Genomic DNA, 24,118 nt, shown 5'->3' on the forward strand with positions numbered 1-24,118 from the left:
TATCCAAGCAACTAGTGTTCTGTAGAATGTGACGTCCTTGAACTGGTCCAGGACTTATGAATTCTGGCCTCTGCTTACCAATAGCTCACAGTATGACCCTGAGCAAGCCTCGTAACCCCCTCTACTAACTGAGGGGAGCATGTGGCCTTGGATGTAATCTGCGCCACTATTCTACATTTCCTCAAGTGACCAAAAAGTTTCCTTTTAAACCTGAGATTCTATGAATCACTTCAGTAAACATTGATGGAACATTACTGTACAGGCAGGAAATGAGCTAAACTCTGGGCATAAATTGATAGAAAGACCTTTTCTTAAGGATCTAACTCTCCAGTTAGGGACACGAGCATGAAAAGAAAAATCTGTAACATGTCTGGTAAATTCCCTAACAGAAGTAAATGTAGAGTGCAGAGGCAGCATGGAGAATAGGTAGTTGACTCCATCAAACACGTTGGGAGGGGGCGAAGTTTGCATTTAAAGGACAGCTGGAGTCTACCTGGTCAAGTGAGAGGGGAAGAAGGGTGTTTAAGTATTCATTTTGAAATATGGGTCAAAGATGGGAGGATCTAAATAAAGGAATTTTTACTGTATTCATAAACTGTTTGTAATGTGCCAGTGGAATCTACTGAATCATTGAAGCATTGCTAGACTAGAATAACTCCAATGTTTCCATCATAGAAGACAAATACTTAAGGTGATAGATATCCCAGTTACACTGATTTGATCTTTACAAACTACATGAATGCATTAAATGATCACATGTAACCCCAAACTATGTTCATCTATTATGTATCAATAAAAATAAAAACAGAAAAAACAAGTGACTAGACTGAGATCCGTAAAAAATTATCCTTTCCCATAGTTCATATCTACTGGATAATTTCTGCCTGGCTGTATCACCAACATACTACTTTCTAACATCATCAAGGCCCTTTGGGGGACAAGATAAAAGACTTGTCCCCATTCCAGAAACAGCCTTGCCTTTCTTTGGCACTAAGGACATAACAGATGTGATTTATTCAGGCTAAAAAATTTACACCAAATTATAGACCTTGCTTTGCATGTCTTAAGGGCTTTTTCATGTTTATTTTCAACAGAGGTGTGTTATATTTTTTCTGCAAGCCTTTTGTCAACAGCCTGACAAAGAGAGCATGAGTGTTTCTAAATTACCCTTGCCTCTTGCATGACTAGAAGAGAAAGTCATGCAGGTTGGATATCTGTTCGGTAACAAGAACACGGGAATATATTTATCGTCCTTACTTGGACACATTTTTTTTTCCAGTTCCACTTAGAGTTGTGGGATGTTATTGGAAGGCCACCCATGTTCAGTTGTTATTGCTACTGTTGCTAAGAACAGGGGAAAGGAATCAAAAGGGCAATAGAGAAATGTTTTCCTGTATAGAAAAGCCAGCAAAATAAATAAACCAATATACATAACAATGTACTACTTACCCAAAGAGTTAGACCTCAGGATAAGACCTTATATATCTCCATAGAAATGAGGATAAAAATAAAACACAAGGGAGCTAACGATTGTTAAACTGCTGCATCGTGCCAAGTATTGTGTTCAATGTTTTCTTTATTTAATCTTCAAGAAAACTCTGCAGTAGGCCAAACTCCTACAAATCAATCTCCAGAAAGACCACAACAAAAAGTCTATAAATGCAAATAAACCAATACCAGCCTTTGTACCATAAATCCTGTGGGGCCTGTATGCTCTTTCTACAGGATCTGCAGGGTGCTGGAGGTATTTTATCTGAGCTCACAGCCACCTTTTTCAAGCTCTGGGCTATCCAGGAGGAGTTGCTCATGAAAACCTTTGAAGTTGGCATCTTACTTTAGCCCCCATCTACAAAGCTCTGGGAGAAAATTGGTATTTTGCCAAGTGTCTCACCAGTGGTGCTCTCAAAGTTATCAGCTTTTAAATTGCCAAAATAGGTCTTGTTTTCTGCCATCCTTGCCACACCACACCATGCTGAGATCCACGCAGAAGTGGAGGGAAAGTCTACCTACTTTGTGTCTCACTTTAACCCCTGGGCACCAAAGGTAAACCTTCAGGACCATTATGAAAACATCTCATTTAACTTCTGGTCAGCACCCCCTCCAGATTAGACACTGCCTTAAGGCTAATCTTAAAGACCACTGTCTGACACGGACTCCATGTAAGCCCCTCCTTTTCCTCCCCACACTCAGGCATCTGCAAAGACCTCTGATCTCATTTTCCCTGGGCCAAAATTCCTCATGGCAACTGACTTCTAGCGGGACAGACCTATGAATTTATCAGATACACAAAGACATCTCTGGATTCCAACTTTTGCTCAAACAAGACTCCAGCTATAAACAAATGAAAAAACTGAGCTTTAGAAAAGTTAATAAATTGACCCAGTTGTTAAAGGTCAGAGCCAGAATGGGAACCCCAGATCTGCCTAACTCCAAGTTACACCATCTTGAGAACTCACTAAACAAAGCTCATGTGGCATTGCTACAAAGAACCTTGATTTTACTTCTTATTTGACTTCTGATGTTTAGGGTGCGTCGGTTCCATCACAGTGTTTAATTTAGGCTATCCATTTAAGATTTAGAGGTCTAGGTGGGCATGGTGGCTCACGCCTGTAATCCCAGCACTTTGGGAGGCCGAGGCAGGTGGATTGCCTGAGGTCAGGAGTTTGAGACCAACCTGGCCAACATGGTGAAACCCCATCTCTACTAAAAATACAAAAAAAATTAGCCGGGTGTGGTGGTGTGCGCCTGTAATCTCAGCTACACAGGAGGCTGAGGCAGGGGAATTGCTTGAACCAGGGAGATGGAGGTTGCAGTGAGTCAAGATTGCGCCACTGCACTTCAGCCTGGGCAACAGAGTGCGACTCTGTCTCAAAAAAAAAAAAAAAGATTTAGCAGTCTAAAGTCAAAATATTCCAGAAATAAATGTTTTCACTGATTTCTTGCTTGCATATTGTCCATTCAGTGGAATCATCCCCTAAACCAATATCCTGTATGCCCACTATCTCAGAGAGCTTTTTACCTTCTCTCTTAGTTATATGCAAGCTCCAAAACGTTAGAATTCACATCATCATCCAGAGCCCTGATTGCCTATAAATTTTCACATCTTTTGGAGCTTGTCTTCAGAGTGTGGCAAGATACCTGTAACTCATAAGGGGCATACAAGAAGACATCTCCCAGTTTACAGCAAAGGCTACAGCAACTCCTCAGAATCTCCTGAGAATGATTTAACCCGTATCTCCTGAGAAGGTTGCTAACACACCTGCAATGATATATCGAAGTTACGAGTTAAATTTGGAGCAGGAAGTTGTTCTAAAGGGAGATAATTTTTTATCACGTATGTAAACCTTGTTGAAAACAATGTATACTTTCAAGATATTCTGGAGGCAGTGCACTGCCTGTTTCCCTTTGAGATTCTTTGGCTTTCAAGAGAAAAAGGAAATCTTTCAAATTTCATGAGCTAGCTTACCTTTGTTTTCCTCAGAAGCTGTGGCTTATTGAAAAGAAAAGCCTGATCTAACAATGCTGAGAAACACTTTTCTCTAGTCCAAATTAAGGCTGATGTAAGGAAAACCCAGTAAGACACTGAAGGCAAGAAGCCAGGGTGCCAAACCTTTGGGACTTAGACCATGCCTTTGTCAAGATGAGCCCTCAGAAAATTCTTCTATCTAGAATAATATCAGCTAGTAAATGGAGAAGGATGTATAGAATTAGGAAATTACCATTTTATAGCTACTAATAAGTGATTAAGGCAGGGATTATCAACAACACCAAGACCCTTAGATGAAAAGTTGATAGGGAACTGGATATTTACATGATGTCTCCTACAGCCAAAGGCCAATCACAGGAGAAACATAAGATGACAGGGCTAGAGCCAAGCTGCCAGCGCATTACTTGCCTACTGAAGTAATTAAATATGAAGGACACAGCATCATGCATTACCAAAATGTTTACCCTGGATCTAATCAAATGTTTAGATCGAATGTTTAGTTCATGTGGGAATTAAAGAGGAACCAAAACACTAGCAGCAGGAGGAGGCAATCGGGCAATTCGGAAAGAAGGAATTTCTCTAGGACAATTAGCCCCGTTCCTTCAAAATCTTCAACAAGTCAATGTCATGAAAAAAAGCACAGTAGTAGATGAAAAGAGACTTAACAGACATAACAACCAAGAGTGATGTTGATTGGATCCTCATTTAAACAACTCAGCTGTAACATTTTGGGGGGCAATTGGGGGAAATTTGAGCATGAACTGGTAATTTGAGGATTTAAAAAATTATTATTAATTATATTAGGCATGAAAATTGTATGGCTTTTCGGTAAAAAAAAATGGCCTTTGCTTTTTAGAGATGTACACTGAAGCTAATTCGCAATTGCAAAGATATGGAACCAACCTAAGTGTCCACTGACCAATGAAGTGGATAAAGAAAATGTGGTATATATACACCATGGAATACTACTCAGCCATAAAAAGGAATGAAATAATATCTTTTCCAGCAACTTGGATGGAGCTGGAGACCATTATTCTAAGTGAAGTAACTCAGGAATGGAAAACCAAATACTGCATGTTCTCACTTACAAGTGGGAGCTAAGCTATGTGTACACAAAGGCAAACAGACTGAGGTAATGAACTTTGGAGACACACAAGCAGGAGGATGAGGTGGGTGTGAAAAAAAAAAAACCTATATTGGATACAGTGTTCCCCACTCAGGTGACAGGTGCACTAAAATCTCAGATTTCACCACTATATATAATAATTCATCCACATAACCAAAACCACTTGTGCCACAAAAGCTATTGAAATAAAAATAGTTTTAAAAAGACGCATGCTGAAGGATTCATTGGTGAAATGCCATTATATAAATAATATGCTTTAAATTTCAGCACAAAAATAGACACAACCAATATGGAAAAATGCAAACAATTGTTACATCTACATGATGTGTATATGAGAGACCATTATACTGTATACTAGTCTCCCTACTATTTGGCATTTGTCAGAATTTTTTTTTTAAATATGAGTGGTCAGCATGGCTTTGGGCTATGGTGGGGAGGAAGCATGAGTGTTCCAAGACGACCCTCCCTGCTTCCATTTGCTTTGAAAGTCTGATGACACCATCAGGAAATACTGGAATATTGCTGCTGTAAGAGCCTCCAATGTTAAAACTACCTCACCTTTATTTAACAGAGAATAAATGGAACTCCAGGGAGAAACAGTGAATTTCTCCAAATCACATAGTTAATAGGAATGTGGTCTAGGGGCAGAAATCAGATTTATTGACTGCACATCCATCCCTTTCCACTGTACTGCAGCCCTACAGCCTCTACGCTTTTGATGAAAGGAAGAAGTGGAGCCGGATCTGGAGAAGCTGTAATTGCTGTCAGGATTCAAGGAATGCTGTCAGGCCCGGAATGTGTTCCCCTCAGTCTCACTTAGACTTGCTGGTTCAAGGCAGAACTAGGTGCAAGCATTTGCCAAGGTGTAAAACAGCACAAAGTGACACACACAACTTAAGAACTTACACACAAAAGAGGAAAAGCAATTCCAAAAGCCTCTCCACCCTCGCCTTGGATTTCTTCTCCAAATGACAGAGTGAAAAGAAGTAGGCATTGGGGTCAGAGAGCATTTCGTCCTCATTCTACCACTTATAATCCGAGAGTCACTTAACTCACCTGATCTCCCCAGCTTTTTCACCTATAAAATGGAAACAGCAATACAAGAAGGGATCCAGGAGAAACTGCCTGTCACAAAAGATGGCATACAGACATAACAGTTTAAAAACTTCCATTTCTGTCCCTTTACCTTTCCCTTAACCAAATGATAATGACTGACTTACAATGAAAAACCACACAGACCACTGCATTATCTGTCAGAGACCATTTAATAACTCCTGCTCTCCTGCTATCGGTTTGTTCAGATTTTCTCACATTTTCTTTGCCTAAAGCAACATTTGGTTATCAAAATATGTACCTCATATTAGCTCAGGAAACCAAAAAGGGGGGAAAAAAGATCTTCATTCTGTTGCTGCAATAAAGGTTTCCTTCTCTAGCGATAATCAACTCTGCATAATTAAAATCGTTCAGACTGCTGAACTAATTTTCAGACTGGAGGTTTCTTCCTGTAGCAACACTTACAAGCAAAGTTTCTACTGTGAATGAATTTAATCATAGTCTAATTACAATTTTAATGAATATCCCCAGCCCTGCATGTAAACTTGCACTCAAAGGCTTTGCTATCTGTTAGGGTATTTTAAGGTCTTTTCATTTTTAATATAAAGGAATGTGTTGGCAAAATGACAGTGTAGAAAAGAAATCTTCCTTCTGGTTTAGTTTGGTCTGGTTTTGATAATCACGTGAGAAAATGTAAACGGCCTGATATTTTAAAGAGCTTCTTCAGTTTTGGCATTTCACCTTTAGATTTTGTTAAGTGCTGTTTCCTTAGGGATTGAGAGCAGCTTTCCTTAGGGATTGAGAGCACACCTGCATTCCATTTGCAGTTTGGTGTGTGTTATCTGGTTTCATGAATATCCAAAAAATCAGAGTTCCAATTTATCTTAGAGCTCCATCTATTCTGGAAATTCAAGAACATTTTATAAAAGAAGTACAAAAGTGGGCCGGGCACAGTGGCTCACGCCTGTAATCCCAGCACTTTGGGAGGCCAAGGCAGATGGATCAACTGAGGTCAGGAGTTCGAGACCAGCATGGCCAACATGGTGAAACCCTATCTCTATGAAGATTAGCCGGGTGTGATGGTGCATGCCTGCAATCCCAGCTGCTCGGGAGGCTGAGGCAGGAGAATTGCTAGAACCCAGGAGGCGGAGGTTGCAGTGAGCCAAGATCCTGCCACTGCACCCCAGCCTGGGAGATAGAGCAGGACTCTATCTCAAAAAAAAAGTACAAAAGAGGAAATGTGAAAAATTTCTTCTTTAAAAATATATTTAAAAGGCAAACACAAAAATAGCCAAACTGAGCCACTCAAGTAATTAAAGATAACTTTCTAACAGAAAACAAATAAAACCTTATTTGATTAATGCCAGAATTTTTATAATAGAGAATATAATATAATAAAACTGGAAACCACCTACTAGCTAACAATAGACAATACGTGAAATAAAATTGTCATATGTTTGAAGGCTATTTAGTGACACAATGTTTTTCTCTTTTTTAATATTATTTTTATTATGCAAATAACACATGCTCAGTTAAGAAAAATATATAGGTAACTAAAAATTTAAGTAATTTTAAGATTTTTTTTAAAAAACTCATTTGTGATCTCACAACCTAAAATTTAGTACTGTTAAGATTGATGTATGTTCTTACAGATTTTCATGTGTGTATGGATATACACATAATACACACATGCATATATACAACATGCATACACATGTCTACACCAAAATGGCTTCATATTGCATTTACTGCTCTGTATCCTGCTATTATCACTTAATAGTATATTGTAAACAACTTTCCATGTCAATAATTATGTTTCTGCCACTTCAAAACAGAGCGCAAATGCAGAAAGGCAAGCATGCTCCAAGCCCTCTAGCAACACCGACTGCATTCCCATTTCTCTCATTTCTCATAGCCAAACAGTTTCGAGCCCTATCTTTTGCTCCCCTAGCTTCCTCTACCTAGAAGTCTCTTCCCTGCCCTTTTCTCCTCACTTCTTAGGCTGGAGGAGACTCTTCGTGTCACCATAGAATTGTGGACTCACATTTGGTAGAGTCTTGTTTGGTCAGTTCAGAGCCCTCAAATTCCTAAGACAACTAGCACATGACCCTGGAGGAAGAAATGAAACACAGGGAAAGGAAGGAAGGAAACGGACATTCATTGTAATTGGAGGGACCAAGTGTCTTCACATACATTATCATTTCATCTTCACAGAGATTCTGTGAGGCTGGTGTTAGTAACACTCTTTTCACAGATGTGAAAACCAAGAGTAAAGGCAACACAGCCAGGAAAGATCTCCAATCACTTTGTAAAACTGCTGCAGCCAAGATGCTGTTGCTGCCCAGGTGAGTGAGCATTGCAGTTTGCAGCACAGACCTCTAGCCCCAGACACCACTTGAAGGTCCTCTATCCCACAGCCTCTGGATCCTGGGTGTATCTGGCCATCCTTGCAGCATGGATTCTCTGGGATCCCACCTTTTTGACATCATTAGCTTCAAACTGAGAGTCAGGCTATCAATAGATCTTGCTCACATACCTGTACCAAAGCTGTTAAGGAGACTAGGAAAGGGACTTCTGGTTTCTACCTTAGGAGTAGTGAACTCTAGAGTGGAATTTTCCAAATGGGTGTTCAAAGGCACTGTATGTCTATACAGAGTAAGTAGACTGGGTGTAGTGGCTCACATCTGTAATCCCAGCTACTCAGAAGGCTAAAGAGGGAGGTTCTCTTGAGGACTGGAGTTCCAGACCACCCTGGGCAACATAGTGAGACCCTGCCTCTATAAGAAAAAAAAAAAAATTAAATTAGCTGGGCATGGTTACTCATGCCTGTAGTTCTAGCTACTCAGGAGACTGAGGCGGCGGGATCATTTAAGCCGAGGAGTTCAAGATTACAGTGAGCTATGATAGCGCCACTGCACTCCAGCCTGGGCAACAGAGTGAGACCCTGTCTCTACAATAAATAAATAAATAAGCTAATGTCTACCATCACTCATTTAAATGGTTCATTTTACAGAAAAGACTGCTCTGGGTTTGAGACACAGCTGAGTGAACCTCAAATGGTTTAGGCTCTCTAAACTGCCTACGTACTTAAAATTCAGGGGAATTTGATTCTAGAAAATCAAGACTTTTAACTTTAAACTTTATCTACCTCTCTTCTGGACTTCAGGCATACCAAAATCCTGCTCATTGCCTTCTTTGTATAACATGAATATGTGCTGTTGAGACAAATCTTTTCCAAATCTCCCACTTCTTCCTCCTAATGTTTATTTTGACCCCAACTTCCCCTCACCACTCCCCATCATAGCCATATGTGAGAGATTATTCTAAAACATAAGAAGAAATGCAGACCACCCTAAACCCATGGAAAAGGTATGAGAAATTCTTTCCTAGAAAGATCTGTTTTTTTAGGACCCTAAAAATGCACAAGATGAAAAATGAGATGGGGATTCAAACCGAGGTCTACTGGCTTCATGCTATAGTTTGAGAGAGAAAAAAACCTAATTCCATCTTGGACAATGGAAAATGGGAACAGAAATTGACAATAGGGAGGAAATTCCCACTTTCAAAAAGAACTCATATTTCATTGAATCAATTTGCTGCTCTCCTAAAATCATAAATTCTATGAAGATACTAGCAAGTTGTTTCTGCATGAGATTTTGATTCTTTTAAGGGCGAAAATGAGTGTACTAAAATGGGGAAAGGAATAAAGTTAAGCTTTTTAAGTCTAGGAAGGCTGAGGAAAGCAAATAATGCAACAAAAATGCAGAATAATTTGACCCCAGCCAACAATGTAGAAACCTAGATGGGATATATATAGCTGATATATAGATATAGATATAGATACAGATATATAGATATATATGTATCTCAAGACAAAAGTACCAAACATTACTAATGGTTCAAATTTTCCACTAATTTTGACTAGTCCAAGCTACTGAAATCCTTTTGTATGTATATTTTAAAAGGCTGGAATTGTAACATATATGACAATAAGAGATGCCTAGTAACTTATTTCAGCTGTGGCTAAAAAGAGGCAAGAGGCTTCATGGAGAAACTGAACAGAGACCAATCAGGAGCTCCAGATGGCATAAATCTTTGGGTCTTGAGGAGTTAGGTAATAAACTTACTAAATCATTGCCATTATTTTTATAAGTCAAATAGCAGGAGAGTTGCTAAATGCCTTTTATTTGAAGGGGTTTATATTTTTCCTTTCCTCTTGTCTTTTAATACAGGTTGAATCAGGTTATGAGGAAAATTTCACCCGAATGAAATACAGTACTTGCCAATAACCAACATCAATCTGAGAGTCAGATCCAGAAAAAGTATACAACTTAAAATGCAGTCAGGGTAATGCTTCAAAAAGTGATAATGAGATTCCTCCAAGTTGGACCCGTTTCTAAGTTCTTACAGACAGCTGCTTTACCATGCGGTGTGAAGCTGGATCGCACAGAGGTCCACGAAGACTATGCACATAAAAACAGTGGTTGGAAACAACCAGGCTTGATGTCAGGAGAATGGAGTCAGTCCCCTCTCCCCATCATGAGCTGAGTGACCGTGGGTGAGTAAATTAACCTCTCTGAGCCTTGTAATCCTGAACTATCTATAAAACTGGGAAAATGAGGCCTGTTACACCACTCTCGACGAATTTAAAAGCGAAAAATGCATCAAAATACAAGCTAGTGTTATTATTTTGAACTGCTGCTATGCTGAGAAAATTCCTAAAAATTCTGGGAGCATCGACAATGATTTTTAGCCCATGCCAAGCAATCTGAAACTTAGGCTTGAAAAATATTTTGAAATTATAGAAGATGGTGCCAATTACATTTATGATAAATTTAAGGCATCTCAGTGGGGAAAAACTGTCATTTATTGAGTGTTTATTATGAGTCTGACCCTGTGCTCAGGGCTTTACATACATCACTCGAATTTTAATCCAGTGAAGTTGGATGATATTCCAGCCCCATTCTTCTCAAGGAAGAAGTCAGGCTTAGAGAGGCTGGATTGCACATCCATGATCTTCTTAGTGGGAGGTAGAAGAGCTAGGATCTAACCCAGGAAATCAGGATCCAGAAACTGCTCACTTCACTGACACTAGGCTCTTACATGAAAGACGAAGATAAACAATAGCAACAGAAGACGATGGCTACAGAAGCGTTATGCAAACCCGCATGACCAGTGGTGATCACGTAAATAATCACTTGAGGCAGTGAATCATAGAAACGACACACATAAACTTTAAATGTTTTATTTAAAATATATAAATATCCACTCGTTTAATAGAACCATTATTTGAAAGTTGTTAAGAAAAAGAACACGGTTTTTGAAGTGTACTTTTGAAGCACGTACATTTGTTATGCTGTAATATAGTTGGCTGCTGATTCAATAAAACAAAACTCTTCCCAGGGCAGCTTTGGCTTCTAAATGTGAAGATTTGGGCTCTGGACTTGGTATATCACACTTCCTTTCCCCTCTTTGCTTTATTTTTTGATCTATGTATTTCTATCATGGCCTTAGTGATTCTTCCCTGGCCCTTAGTATATATTGCATAAATAGGAATCATTAGTTCATTGTCATATATTATCTTTCTTTAAATCACTGGAAACTCCAATTTTGTCTGGGTTCAGTTACCAAACTGATTTAACTCTTAATTAATCTCTTGTAGTCCAAAACGTTTCCAATGTTGTCAACTTCAGGCAACATTTTTTTTCTCTAAGACTTAGTAAATATCAAACTGGGACTTTCACTCCCCACTAAATGCTAGATGAAAAGAAAATAACCCTTTAATGTTAATTATTTTTAATGTATGGTGCCTATATATTCTTATCTTCTATTTTTTTCTAAAATGAAACTCCAAAATTATTTTTAAAACATTTTATAGCTCATTGATCCATAACTTGGAACAAGGATGTTACATTCTGTTATAAAAACCTGGCATTTATTTAAATCACTTTCTTTACATTATTCATAACCAAAACATGAAGGAGCATTATTTTAGACCAAAGGCCTTCAAAGTTTTTGCCAGAAATATAAGACAAATTTTACATGACAGCTAGGAATTTTATATCACGTATACATACATACATACATGCTCACACATACACACAAAAATGTATAATAAAACAATTTTCATAAAATGCCTTTACAGCATATAATGCACACTGACATTTTCTATTCTGTTTTATTCAATTTCATTTCATTTTTGAAATCCTTTATCTCAACTCGGTAAATTTATTTCATGACCCACCAAAGAATCAAAATCTACAATTTGAAAAACATTGGTAAAGAAAGCATAGGCTTTTCAGACGGCTATTTTCTTCAAGTGCTTCTTCACAGCATGTATACGTTCATGGGAAAGAAATCAATTTATAGAATAACTCAGTGTCTGTCCATGCTGGTTTTTACGAAGAATACATATCTTGTAAAAACAAACAATTCATATCTCTTAAATCTTGAAGACGTTTTTGTTGGCCAATAGTAACAGTCAAAATGTGAAATTCCACTTGTATTGCTACAGGCAGCTGCTGCACATCTTTGCCCGGATTTTGCGTAAACTGGTAGCACTTGCTTTACCTTGGCACCATGCTTTTTTAGAAAACATCTTGTAATTTAGAACTGCTTTCATTCTATTTGAGTTATTCCCTAATCAATTTTTTCCTTTTGATAAGTGACTTTAACTCCTCTGTAAATTTTTAAGCAGCAGATTGATTTGAGGGCAGAGGCAACTTCTGCCCTCCAAGACCCAATACCTGGACACCCTGGCTTTTCCTATATTCAAGCCATCCATCGGTTGCTACAGAGCTGTCAGTGCTTCCCATCTTTTGATGCAGGGCCAAGGCCTTTTTTTGTAACTTTCCATCTACTGATTGGCATTCTGTGTATTCTTTCTTGCATAAACAACATCAGTAATATATCAGTCCTAGTCATTAGTTTCCGTTTCTTTAAAGTAGAGCAAGAATTTAAAGATGCTTGGAAAGCCATGAAATGATAGAAACTTTCTAGATGATTATATGTTCCCCCAAAACTTTTACAATTAACTTACCGTAGTTCTTCTCTTTTTTTAGCAACATTCCTTTAAATCCATATTATTCAATGTAGTTTTTTTTTCAACTTTCATTTTAAGTTCCAGGTACATGTGCAGGATGTGCAGATGTGTTACGTAGATGATCTACGCAGCAAACCACCACGGCACATGTTTACCTCTCCTCATCTCTACTAAAAATACAAGAAATTAGCCGGGTGCGCTGGCACATGCCTATAATCCCAGCTACTTGGGAGGCTGAGGCAGGAGAATTGCTTGAACCGAGGAGGCGGAGGTTGCAGTGAGCCGAGATCACACCATTGCACTCCAGCCTGGGCAACAGGAGCAAAACTCCATCTCAAAAAAAAAAAAAAAAAGTCGGGGGAGATGGGTTAAGAGAGCTTCCACTGTCCCATAGCAGGGTCAAAGCCCAGCGGGAAGCTGTCAGGAAAGTATCACGGCCTGGGGCCTCCTGAAAGTAGACCCCAAGGCAAGAATTACAGTGCTGTCACTTCAATTATTAGGTACAAGACCGGGGTGCTGAAGGCTAAGGGAAAATGTGAAATGAGGTAAGGAAAGACACTGAGCAACACAGTTCAATGCAACAGCTACCACATCACAATTAGCAACAAAGAGATACAGCTGGCAATTCAAGAGACATGTTTACTCACCACACAAGATCTCTCTGGGATGTTTGGAAACAGGAACCGCACAATCTCACCACGATCCAAAAGGGGCAAAAGGAGTTGGAATTTATGGACCTAGCTTCCCCTTCCATCTCCTGATTCCTATTGTGAAAGGATCACCCTACAGCGAGTTGATTGCCCCACACTTCAGATTACATCTTCCAGCCTCTTGGCATCCAATCAAGGACTCAGATACCATTTCCCATGGTGGGACTTTTAAGTTCTAATCTTAAAAGTCTGGAAGCAGAGAGGCTTGCTTGTAGGGCATGGAGACAATGCAGTTCAGAGCTCTAACTGTGAGCGCCAGCAGCCAGCTCAGGGAGTTCATAAGGATGCCAGAAAATGAGGTGACGGCGTTCTCCAGAAGGTGTGCAGAAGCATTAGAATAAGAAAGTGGTTGAGATAATCTGAGAAGGTGAACAAGGTTTGTGTTCAACGCAGCTTAAAACAGAAAACACTGGGAAAGTAAGGACATTCCAGGAAGAAGGAATGATGCATTTCAAGACTCAGTAGGTAATATCTGCACCCCCATGTCCATTGCAGCATTGTTCACATCAGCCAAGATATGGAAACTGCCCAAATGCCCATTGGCAAATGAATGGATAAAGAAAATGTAATATATACATGCAATGGAATATTAATCAACCTTTAAAATAAAGAAGGAAATTCTACCATTTCTGACAACATGGATGAACCTGGAGGAAGTTATGCGAAGTGAAATAAGCCAGACACAGAAGGACAAATACTGCATGATTCCACTTATATGTAGTATCTAAAATTGTCAGCCTCATAGAAGCAGGAAATAGAATGGTAGTTGCCAGGGGCTAGAAAGAAGGGGAAATGGCGAATTGTTGCTCAGTGGGTATAAAGTTTCAGTTATACAAGATGAATAAGTTCTAGAGATCTGCTGTACAACATAATTTAGCCTATAGTTCATCATACAGTATTTTGCACTTCAAAGGATGTTAAGAGGATAGGGCTCATGTTAAATGTTCTTATCACAAAAATGAAATAACAGTAACAACAAAATTTATAAAAGAACACAAGGAAATTTTTGTACGTAATGGATATGTTTAGTTTCTTGATGATGGCAATGGTATCATAGGTGTATGAATATGTCCAAATCTATCAAAATGTATATATTAACTGTGTAAAATTCTTGTATATCAATTATACCTCAATAAAATTTTAATAAAATACTCAGTGAAAGGAAATAGCGTGTTTTTTTCTGCAGTGTAAACAGTAACTTGTCGACGGCTTGTGGGGGCATTCTAGAGTAGGACGGGAGCAAGCTCATCTCATTTCACTATGGCAGCCCTGTTACACTACTGACTTACAAAGAACTTAGAGTGAACTAAAACCCCCTACATTGTCTTTTTTACACATTCAGACCAGATTAGCACTCAGGTGTCCTGATTCCTGATTCTTATCCACCACACTGCATGCCCACTAGAAAATATCCTTCCCATGAGAGCGGGGTCTTAGGGAAAATATGGAGTACAGACAAGGCTTAAAGAAAGTAAAACTGCTTATTTCTTTCAAATAATGCAGCCTACATATTTCACAGAATTAATGTTGACAGAATTCACAGAGTTTAGGGAAAAGCAAGAGCCAGCGCACACGTGATTTCTTCCGGCCATTTCAAAGCTCACAATTTCTCTGCCATTGGTAACCTACCATGGAGAATTCATTTCATGCCTGTCTACTCTGGTAAAACCTTGGAATGAATTGAATTGTTACAAAAAGGCGAAAATTAAGAATGCCAAGAGTCATTTGATGCAGCTAATTAAGAGTCGTCATCTCTGCAGTTTTGCACGTGTTCCCGACTTGCTTTACTCTTACTTTCTGAAGTTTTATCTGATAAAAGAATTGTGAGAAACCCCTTCGTCTGTTGCCAGAGAGAAGGCCTTATCTCTTTACACTGAGGCATTGGAGAAAAATATTCACTTTCAAGCGATCTTTCTAATATTGGAATTATTTTGATCAAACTAAAAACCTCTGAGCCAAAATGTAGTTCAATTATGTGCTGGGTATAGGAGATTGGGAAATGAAAGAAATGAAACTGTCCCCTCCAATGACTTGTACTGCATTTAGATGAAAACCTGAGCCCGTTTACCTGGGTTGGCAATACCCTAACCTTCTGACCTCACCTTCATTTATGTTCCCATCACTGTCAGCGCCACCATAGCAACCTCTTCTCTTCCTCAAACACAACATGCTTGTTCCCATCTCAGGCCTCTGGACTTGCTGCCCCTACTGCCTATGGTGCTCTTCCTCCAATCCCTTGACATACCTTGCCTCCCTCTTGACTTTTTTTTTGAGATGGAGTCTGTCCTTGTTGCCCAGGCTGGAGTGCAGTGGAGTGATCTCAGTTCACTGCAACCTCTGCCTCTCGGGTTCAATTGATGCTCCTGCCTCGGCCTCCTGAGTAGCTGGGACTACAGGTGCGTGTCACCATGCCCGGCTAATTTTTTTGTATTTTTAATAGAGATAGGGTTTCATCGTGTTAGCCAGGATGGTCTTGATCTCCTGACCTCGTGATCCACCCGCCTCGGATTACAGGTGTGAGCCACTGTGCCTGGCCTCCCCCTTGAATTTCACATATCAGCTTGAAAGCCCCACATGTATCAGTTAGGATGCTTTCAGCAAAAGGTAACAAAGAAGACCCAGCCAGAAATAACAAAAAAAAAAAAAAAAAAAAAAAAAAGGCTTCAGCAATGCACACATATAACATAGAGAGGCAGGGTAGTTCTGAGGGTTGGATGATTCAGCAGTAGGACTCCATCAAAGCCTCAGGTCCTTCCCAGCTTTCCACTCTGCCATCTTCAGCAGATCAGCAATGCTCCCTTCATGGTCACAATGTGACTACAACTGCTCCAGACTTCACATGAGGACACAATGGTGATCAGCGAAAAAAACAGGCACCTCCTTTCATGCAACTCTTTCTATTAGCAGGAAAAGCATTTACCAGAGGTCGTCCAGTCAGTAACCCTCTGATTCCATTGACCAGTAACTGATGTACCTAAACTGATCACTGGCAAGAAGACCACCATGACTGATGTTGGCGAGGGATCTGGGCAAGGGTCACATTCCCTAAGGTGACCAGAGGGTAAGAAATTTGAAGCCATGCCAGCCAGTACAAGGAGCGAGGCCAGGATTGGGGCAGGAATGGCTATCAAAAACAAGCAGAAGCAACAACTACAATATCCAATTCAAAATTGCCCCAGTCAGTCTCTTCCACAATGTATGTTTACATCTTTGCAAAGAACTGAGTTGAGCCTCCTATTTCTCTTGCTTATTTATTTGTTCATTGTCTGATACTCCAATGCAAATGTAAACTCCATAAGGGCAAGGACCCTATCCATTGCTTCACCAGGGCATTCCCCAGCACCAGAATAGTACCTGGCACATAGTAGCACATAGTGAATATTTTTGGGTAAATGCATGCAGGACTGTGCCTAGATGTATGCCCATTCTGCCACTGAACCCTTTGTGGTAGCGTGTTATTGAATTTAAAAAGCAGGAAAATTCACCAAAACTAAGCCACAACTTCAATGACCATAGCCTTGGAAGAAGGCCACTGAGTTCATGAACATACCTCTCATGATTTCAGAAAATGTTTTAGGCAACTCAAAACATAATGCAACACTTTTCCCCAAGTTGTTCACCTTCTCCGGTGTTTCTGATTCCATGATTACACCATTACCCACCCAGCTGACCAAGACAGAACCTCAGATATTTTCTTCACTCCTCTTTCTTCCTTACCCACCCCACATCAAACAGTCAAGTTTTGAAAAATTCAAAAATCTGTCTTCTCCTCTTGATTTTGACATTACTATTTAGTTAGGTTGTGTTCAATAAACTCTATTATCTTTGTCAACTCTAATATTCTACGATACTTTGACGTATATGTCCTTATTTTCCAGGACCCCACATTAAAACACAGCTATCAGAAAAGGCTCAAATTCACTATTATTTTGTGTTACCAACATACATATCAAGAATATTTCTACTTTTTCCTTCCTCAGTAAAGTTACATTTGAGAGGAAAGGGAGGGAGAAAAGGCAGTTTAAGTTGTTACTTTAAATGGTCATTTCTTAACAGTGGAAGAAACACTAGAGCACTCAGGATTCTTAGTTTGGTACTCAGCCAATTGTGCAGAGTCCAATCTTGCAAAAAACCATCAATATATAAAATAAATGAAATAAAGATAGTCCAACATCTTTTATAATTCTGGGATGTTAGCCATGGAGAACTTTTTGCTTTTGAACACATATCGTAATTGTTGAGATGACATTAAAGAAAATTTATAGACAACATGTGACGCTTCCTTCCTCCCCCAATCAGAAAAGTCCATCTCTCCTCTGAATTCCCACAGCCCTTTAAATGATACATTTATTCTCATCCTTTCTAACACATGTTATTTCTGATCTTATTATATCTCTACTACTCACCTATGAGCTCACTGAAGGCAAAACCTAAGTGTAGTAGGAAGTCTTAATGCATTGGGGTCACATACATGAAACGATCATTGTCTTTTCCAATGACTGCTTTCAACCATTCTCTGTTGAATCCCTCTCTTGAATCTCTTGATGACACTTAGGCATAATACATAACTTTATGGCTACCTTGAGGTATTAAAAGTCCCTTTTATTTTAAAACTTCAATTCTATCTCTGATACAAACTTAACCTCTTCTGCCTGTGGGCTGGACACATAGTTTGGGAAAATCTGAGTGGGAGGGTGTTAGGTCTAATTTTTCACTTCCTCCTCCTCTTTCAGGATAGGCTCTTTGCCTATCAATAGTTGGGCATAGAGAGGATGGATCAGGGAGAAAGGAATTCTCCTTACATTTGCTGCCGTGAACCTCTGAGGCCCTCCCTGTGTGGTGGGCATCTAAACACTGCCTCTCCTGCATGGCTTCCTCCAGGGCCCTGTGCAGTCTTCCCAAAGCACAGATGCCTTCCCTTGGGAAATCTTAATTGACCTCTGCAGGCTGTCATTTGGCTCCCACAGGTGTTGCAGTTTCCCCAGCTAGCAAACAGTCTGAATTGACCCTGTGACATACTCTTAACCTCTAGAAAAATCATGGTTTCTGACATGCCAAGTGATGAGAGTGCTGACTGCCTTATTGCCAGCCTTTTCTAGGCTTTGCCAACTCACTGTCATTCACTTTTTCTACTCAAGAGGCAGATCTGAGACCTAAATACAGATGTAACTAATGGCTAAGATGATCATCACTCTTCCTGTGACTGGCTCCAATCTTCCAGGGGGTTCTCTGATAGTCCCTATCACTTGACTTTGAGGGGAGAAGGGATAAGGTAATCACTTCTCATCTGAACATTCCCCATCAGCACACCAACCCCAAAGGATCTCTCTTGTCTTCCTCCTTGGTCCTCTCCTTTGTAGAATGAGTGAGGGGGCAAGGAGTGATGATGGCAAGGCTCTCTCTTGCCCCCTTTGGGGAATATTGGCTGCTCATGTTAGATGGCAGCTCACAGAGTAAGAGGCTTCTCTGCCTCCCACTCTGGACTTTAGTATCTTACTCTGCAGCCACAGAAAAAATTACCATGAACATAGAGCTTAAAACATCATCCACTCATCATCTCAGTTTCCAGGGATCAGGAGTCCAGGCCTGACTCAGCATGGTCCTATTCAGGGTCTCCCACGACTGTAATCAAGGGGTCGTCTGAGCCAATTTCCTATCTGGAGGCTTGACTGAGAAGAATTCACTTCCAAGCCCACTCATGGTTGTTGGCAGAATTCATTTCCTTGCAGATGCATGGCTGAGGCCCATGTTTTTTTGTTTGCTGTCAGCCAGGGATCACTCTTAGTTCTAACGACACCCTCAGTTCCTTGCCATGTGGCCCCCTCCATAGGCCCTCCTACAAATTGGCAGATCACTTTTTCAAAGCCAGCAGGTGTATCTCTCACTCCTGTCTGCTAGGGCAGAGTCCAATGTAACGTAACACAACAATGGGAGTGACTGTCATATCTCCTTTGTCATATTCTACGGTCTAGAAGCTAGTCACAGACTCCAACCACACTCAAGGGGAGGTATGACTCATTGGGGACAGACTTAGAGTGTGTCCACCACATACGGTTTCTTTTCTTTCTCCCTCCCTCCCTCCCTTCTTTCTTTCTTTACTTCCTTTCTTCCATATGTAGATGGTCTGCTATGTGCAAATCATATTATCTTAAGTGAAACAAAAATGATTAAAGCAAGCCCCTTGTCTTAGTGCAGGCTGCTACAACAGACTATCATATCCTGGGTGGCTTAAACAACAGACATTTATTTCTCACAGTTCTGGAGGCCAGAAGTTGAGGTCAGGATGCCTGCATGGTCAGGTTCAGGTAAGGACTGTCTCTGGTGTTGACAGCTGTCTTCTCAGTGTATCTTCACATGATAGAGAACAAAGCAGAGAGAATCATTAACCTCTCCTGTTTTCCTTCTAAGGGCACTAATCCCATTCACGAAGTCTCCACTCTCATGACCTAATTATTTCCTAAGGCCCCACCTCCTGGCACCATTGCACTGGGTGTTGGGATTTCAACATATGAATCTGGGGAGACACAAACATTCAGTCCATAGCACCCCTATGTTTCAAAAGCTCATACACTAGTCGAAGAGATAGTCTTGTAAACAGCTACAGTGTAGCTTGTAATCAACACTGGCCTATAGTTATGCACAAGCCCCAGCCCAGAACCAGGAGCCCTAATTTTCCATGATAAAGGCAGGAAAATTCATGGAGGAGGTGCCATTTGACAGGCTTTTGAAAGAGGAGTGGAAGCCCCACATGTTTCCACAGTGCTTTACCTGTGTCAGGCATTCAGCAAATGTGTGTGTAATAAAAACCTCAAGAATGTGATCGAAGAACTAATTTTACAAATGAGCAGAGTAAAGGCTTGGGGAAAACACCTGACATCACAGCAATTTCAACATAATAATTAGTGCATGGTCACATGCTGAGTGGCCAAGAGCTTGAAATTCTTCAAAAATCAATCTCTTCATTCTGTACCTAAGAAGCAGCTGAGATGACCAAAAAGGACAGGACAGGAGAATGCAGTCTCAGAGCCAAGAAAAGGCGAGTAGAAGGACCAGAGTTCACTGCAACGGATTGGAGAAGAAAGCAGACAGAGCTGTCTGATGGCTGCACTCAGACAGGTGGTTCTGGACCAGTGAAATGCAGACAGTCATCCACTTCCAAAGTTTTTTTTGTTTGTTTTTGTTTTTGTTTTATTTTGTTTTTTTGTTTGTTTGTTTTGAGATGGAGTCTTGATCCATCACCCAGGCTGGAATGCAGTGATGCAATCTCGGCTCACTGCAACCTCTGCCTCCCGAGTTCAAGTGATTCTCACACCTCAGCCTCCCTACAGAAGCTGAATTACAGGTGCATGCCACCATGCCTGACTAATTACTTTTTATTTTTAGTAGATATGGGGTTTTACCATGTTGGCCAGGCTGGTCTCAAACTCCTAACTTCAAGTGATCCATCTGTTCAGCCTCCCAAAGTGCTGGGATTACAGGCATGAGCCATCGCGCCAGGCCACTTCCAAAGTTTCTACTTTCAGACAACCTGCCTTTTCACACATCACATACTGACACCATAAAGTGACTTTCATAAACCCAGGGAAGACTTTCCTCTATGAGCTGACAAATGAACATTTTGAACTATTTAATAGTAGTTCCCATCAAGTTCCTTTCTGACAGTGTTATCACCTTGGGCTGTATAATAGTGTTCAATGCAGAATATGAATATAATATTGGAAGGGTCTTTAAACAAGGTTCTGGGGGTCCCAGAGAGATGACTCTAAGACCTTTGTATTCCTGTCTCAATTTTAATCAAAGTTGGTCTACTTATTGTTTTATTTATTATTTGTATAAATTTAAGGGGTACAGGTACAATTTTGTTATGTGAATATATTGCATTATGGTGAAATCTGGACTTTTAGTGTAACCATCACCTGAATCATGTACATTGTGCCCATTAAATTTCTCATCCTTCACCTATCCCACCCTTCTACACTTCTGAGTCTCTAATGTCTATTATTCCACACTTTATGTCCACGTGTACACATTATTTAGCCCTCACTTATAAGTGAGAACATGTGGCATTCGGTTTTCTGTTCCTGCATTAATTTATTTAGAATAATGGCCTCTAGCTGCATCCATGTTGCTGCAAAGAAAATGATTTCATTCTTTTTATGGCTGAGTAATATTCCATGGTGTGTGAGTATATATACACAATATTTTATATATGTATATATATGCCATATATATACACCACATTTTCTTTAATCCTCCATTGATGGACACTTTTATTCCATATCTTTGCTATTATGAATAGTGCTGCAAGAAACACACAAACGCAGGTATCTTTTTGATATAATGATTTCCTTTGGGTGGATGCCCAGTATTGGGATTGTTGAATTGAATCAGGTTGCTCTATGTCCATGTTTTACGTATTAGGATCCTGGTAAGATTCTGTTTGAGGAGAACTTCACTGTTTAATTTTTTAACCCACTGTTTTATTATATTTTATCTTTTTTTAATAAAAATGAGAAATTTTTAAAAATTGAAGTCTTGACACATGTGATTGATAGGAAGCTAGGTATAAACATGTTACAATCAAAATTAAGACTGAAATCTTTAAGCACACTCGGCCGGGCACGGTGGCTCACACCTGTAATCTCAGCACTTTGGGAGGCCAAGACGGGCGGATCACAAGGTCAGGAGATTGAGACCATCCTGGCTAACGCAGTGAAACCCCGCCTCTTCTAAAAATACAAAAAAATTAGCCTGGCATGGTGGCGGGTGCCTATAGTCCCAGCTACTCAGGAGGCTGAGGCAGGAGAATGGCATGAACCCGGGAGGCAGAGCTTGCAGTGAGCCGAGATCGTGCCACTGCACTCCAGCCTGGAGAACAGAGCGAGACTCCGTCTCAAAAAAAAAGAAAAGAAAAGAAATCTTTAAGCACACTCAAAGCAGCAAACCTTTGTTTCAATTCAATGTTTAATGAACTTCGCATGGGTCAACCACACATGCAATTAATTGTCAAGGACAAGAAACAGAAGATAAACATGTACAAAATATCATTAATGATATATGATTGAAAATTGTGACCAAAAATGAAGAAGTAATTAGAGGGATTTTCTAGTATTTTAAGCTTTCTGGAATGGATCCCCCATCATCCCATGAATATCTGCATCTTTCACACATTTGAGGTTAGCACATGCATATTTTTTGGAATGTGTATGAATAAAAACAGGAGAACGCCTTCAAAAATGTTTTCATTATATAAAGTCATGAGCTAATGACTTCCCCCAGGTAGTGCATCTTTAATATGTTATTCTCAGTGCACACAGTATACAACATATCCTTTGAGTTTCACTTTCATGATCTGTGTCCATCTCACCTAGATTTAACTCCACTCTAATTTTGCTTTCTTTTGTTCCTAATTCTAGCCTTTGCTTTCACCAGGGCTTCTAATCAGTTTGCTCTCATAACAAACCAAGAGAAGAAGCTTAAGAAAATCACGGCAAACATTTCTTAGCCTGAATCCTGCTCTCTTTCCTGCCCCCTTCATTTCAGAAAAATTGAAGCTTAGAGAGCTTCTGATAACCACAATAACAAGCCAGAACAAGGCACAGCAGGGCCTTGTTATTAGGACATAAATATAATGGAGATCCACTTTGCCTTGGCAGTGACAAAAACGAATATTAAAGCAAATAAAATCACCATGCAAAAGACCAATTTACCCTTTAGAACATCACTAGAATGAGAAATTTAAGAAGCCCTAATGGGCAAATATTTTGATGGACAGTGTCTTAAACCTACTCTTGTAGATTTTTACTGTCTTGCTAGCTACTACCTTGTTGCATTTTTTTGTTTGTTTTGTGAATCAATAGATAGCCTTTGTCCAATACCTATCATGAGCAATACACTGTCTTAAGTTCCGTGGAAGATCAACAATTGAGCTTACCTATGAATTTTTAGCTTACCAGGGAAACTAATTCATGGATTCCAACAAAAAAGAAAAACATACAAGTGCCTGAAGAGAGAAACCCTTGCAAAAAGGTTTTGCATGACTGGTCAATGCTATACCCACCAGTTACTAAACACTTGTAAAATCACTTGTGGAATTCATACTATAATGCTGTCTGGCTAAGAGATGAGGAAACTGAAGCTTAGAGAGGTGAGGTGACATATCCAAGGTCACAGGGCTGAAGCAGCACCAACAAGATTCTAGACCATCCCCTCACTTCACTCCAGACTTCTCTGAGGCTCGGTTCTACTGCAAAGTTTTTCAAGGTTTTTACGAAAAGGTAGCATTTGAGCTGCCTTTGAAGGTTGGGTATGATTTAGATACACAAAGACGAAGACAATTGTCTTAGTCTGTTTGGGCTGCTTTAACAAGATACCATAGATTGAGCAGCTTAAACAACAAAAAAATTATTTCTCATAGCTCTGGCGGCTGAGAAATTCAAGATCAAAGTGCTGGCACATTTGGTGTCTGGTGAGGGCCCACTTCCTGCTTCATCTTTTCATTGCACCCTCACAAGGTGGAAGGGGCAAGGAAGTTCTCTGGAGTCTCTTTTATGAGGATGCGAATCTTTATTCAAGAGGGTGGAATTCAGTCCAACTCCCAAAGGCTTCTCCTCCAAATATTATCACATTGCAGATTTAGGTTGCAACATATGAATTTGGGGCACGGAGACAAACATTTAGTCTATTTCAGCATTCCTGGT

Source organism: Symphalangus syndactylus, chromosome 16 (genome assembly GCF_028878055.3).
Source record: "Symphalangus syndactylus isolate Jambi chromosome 16, NHGRI_mSymSyn1-v2.1_pri, whole genome shotgun sequence".
Lineage (NCBI taxonomy): Eukaryota > Metazoa > Chordata > Mammalia > Primates > Hylobatidae > Symphalangus > Symphalangus syndactylus.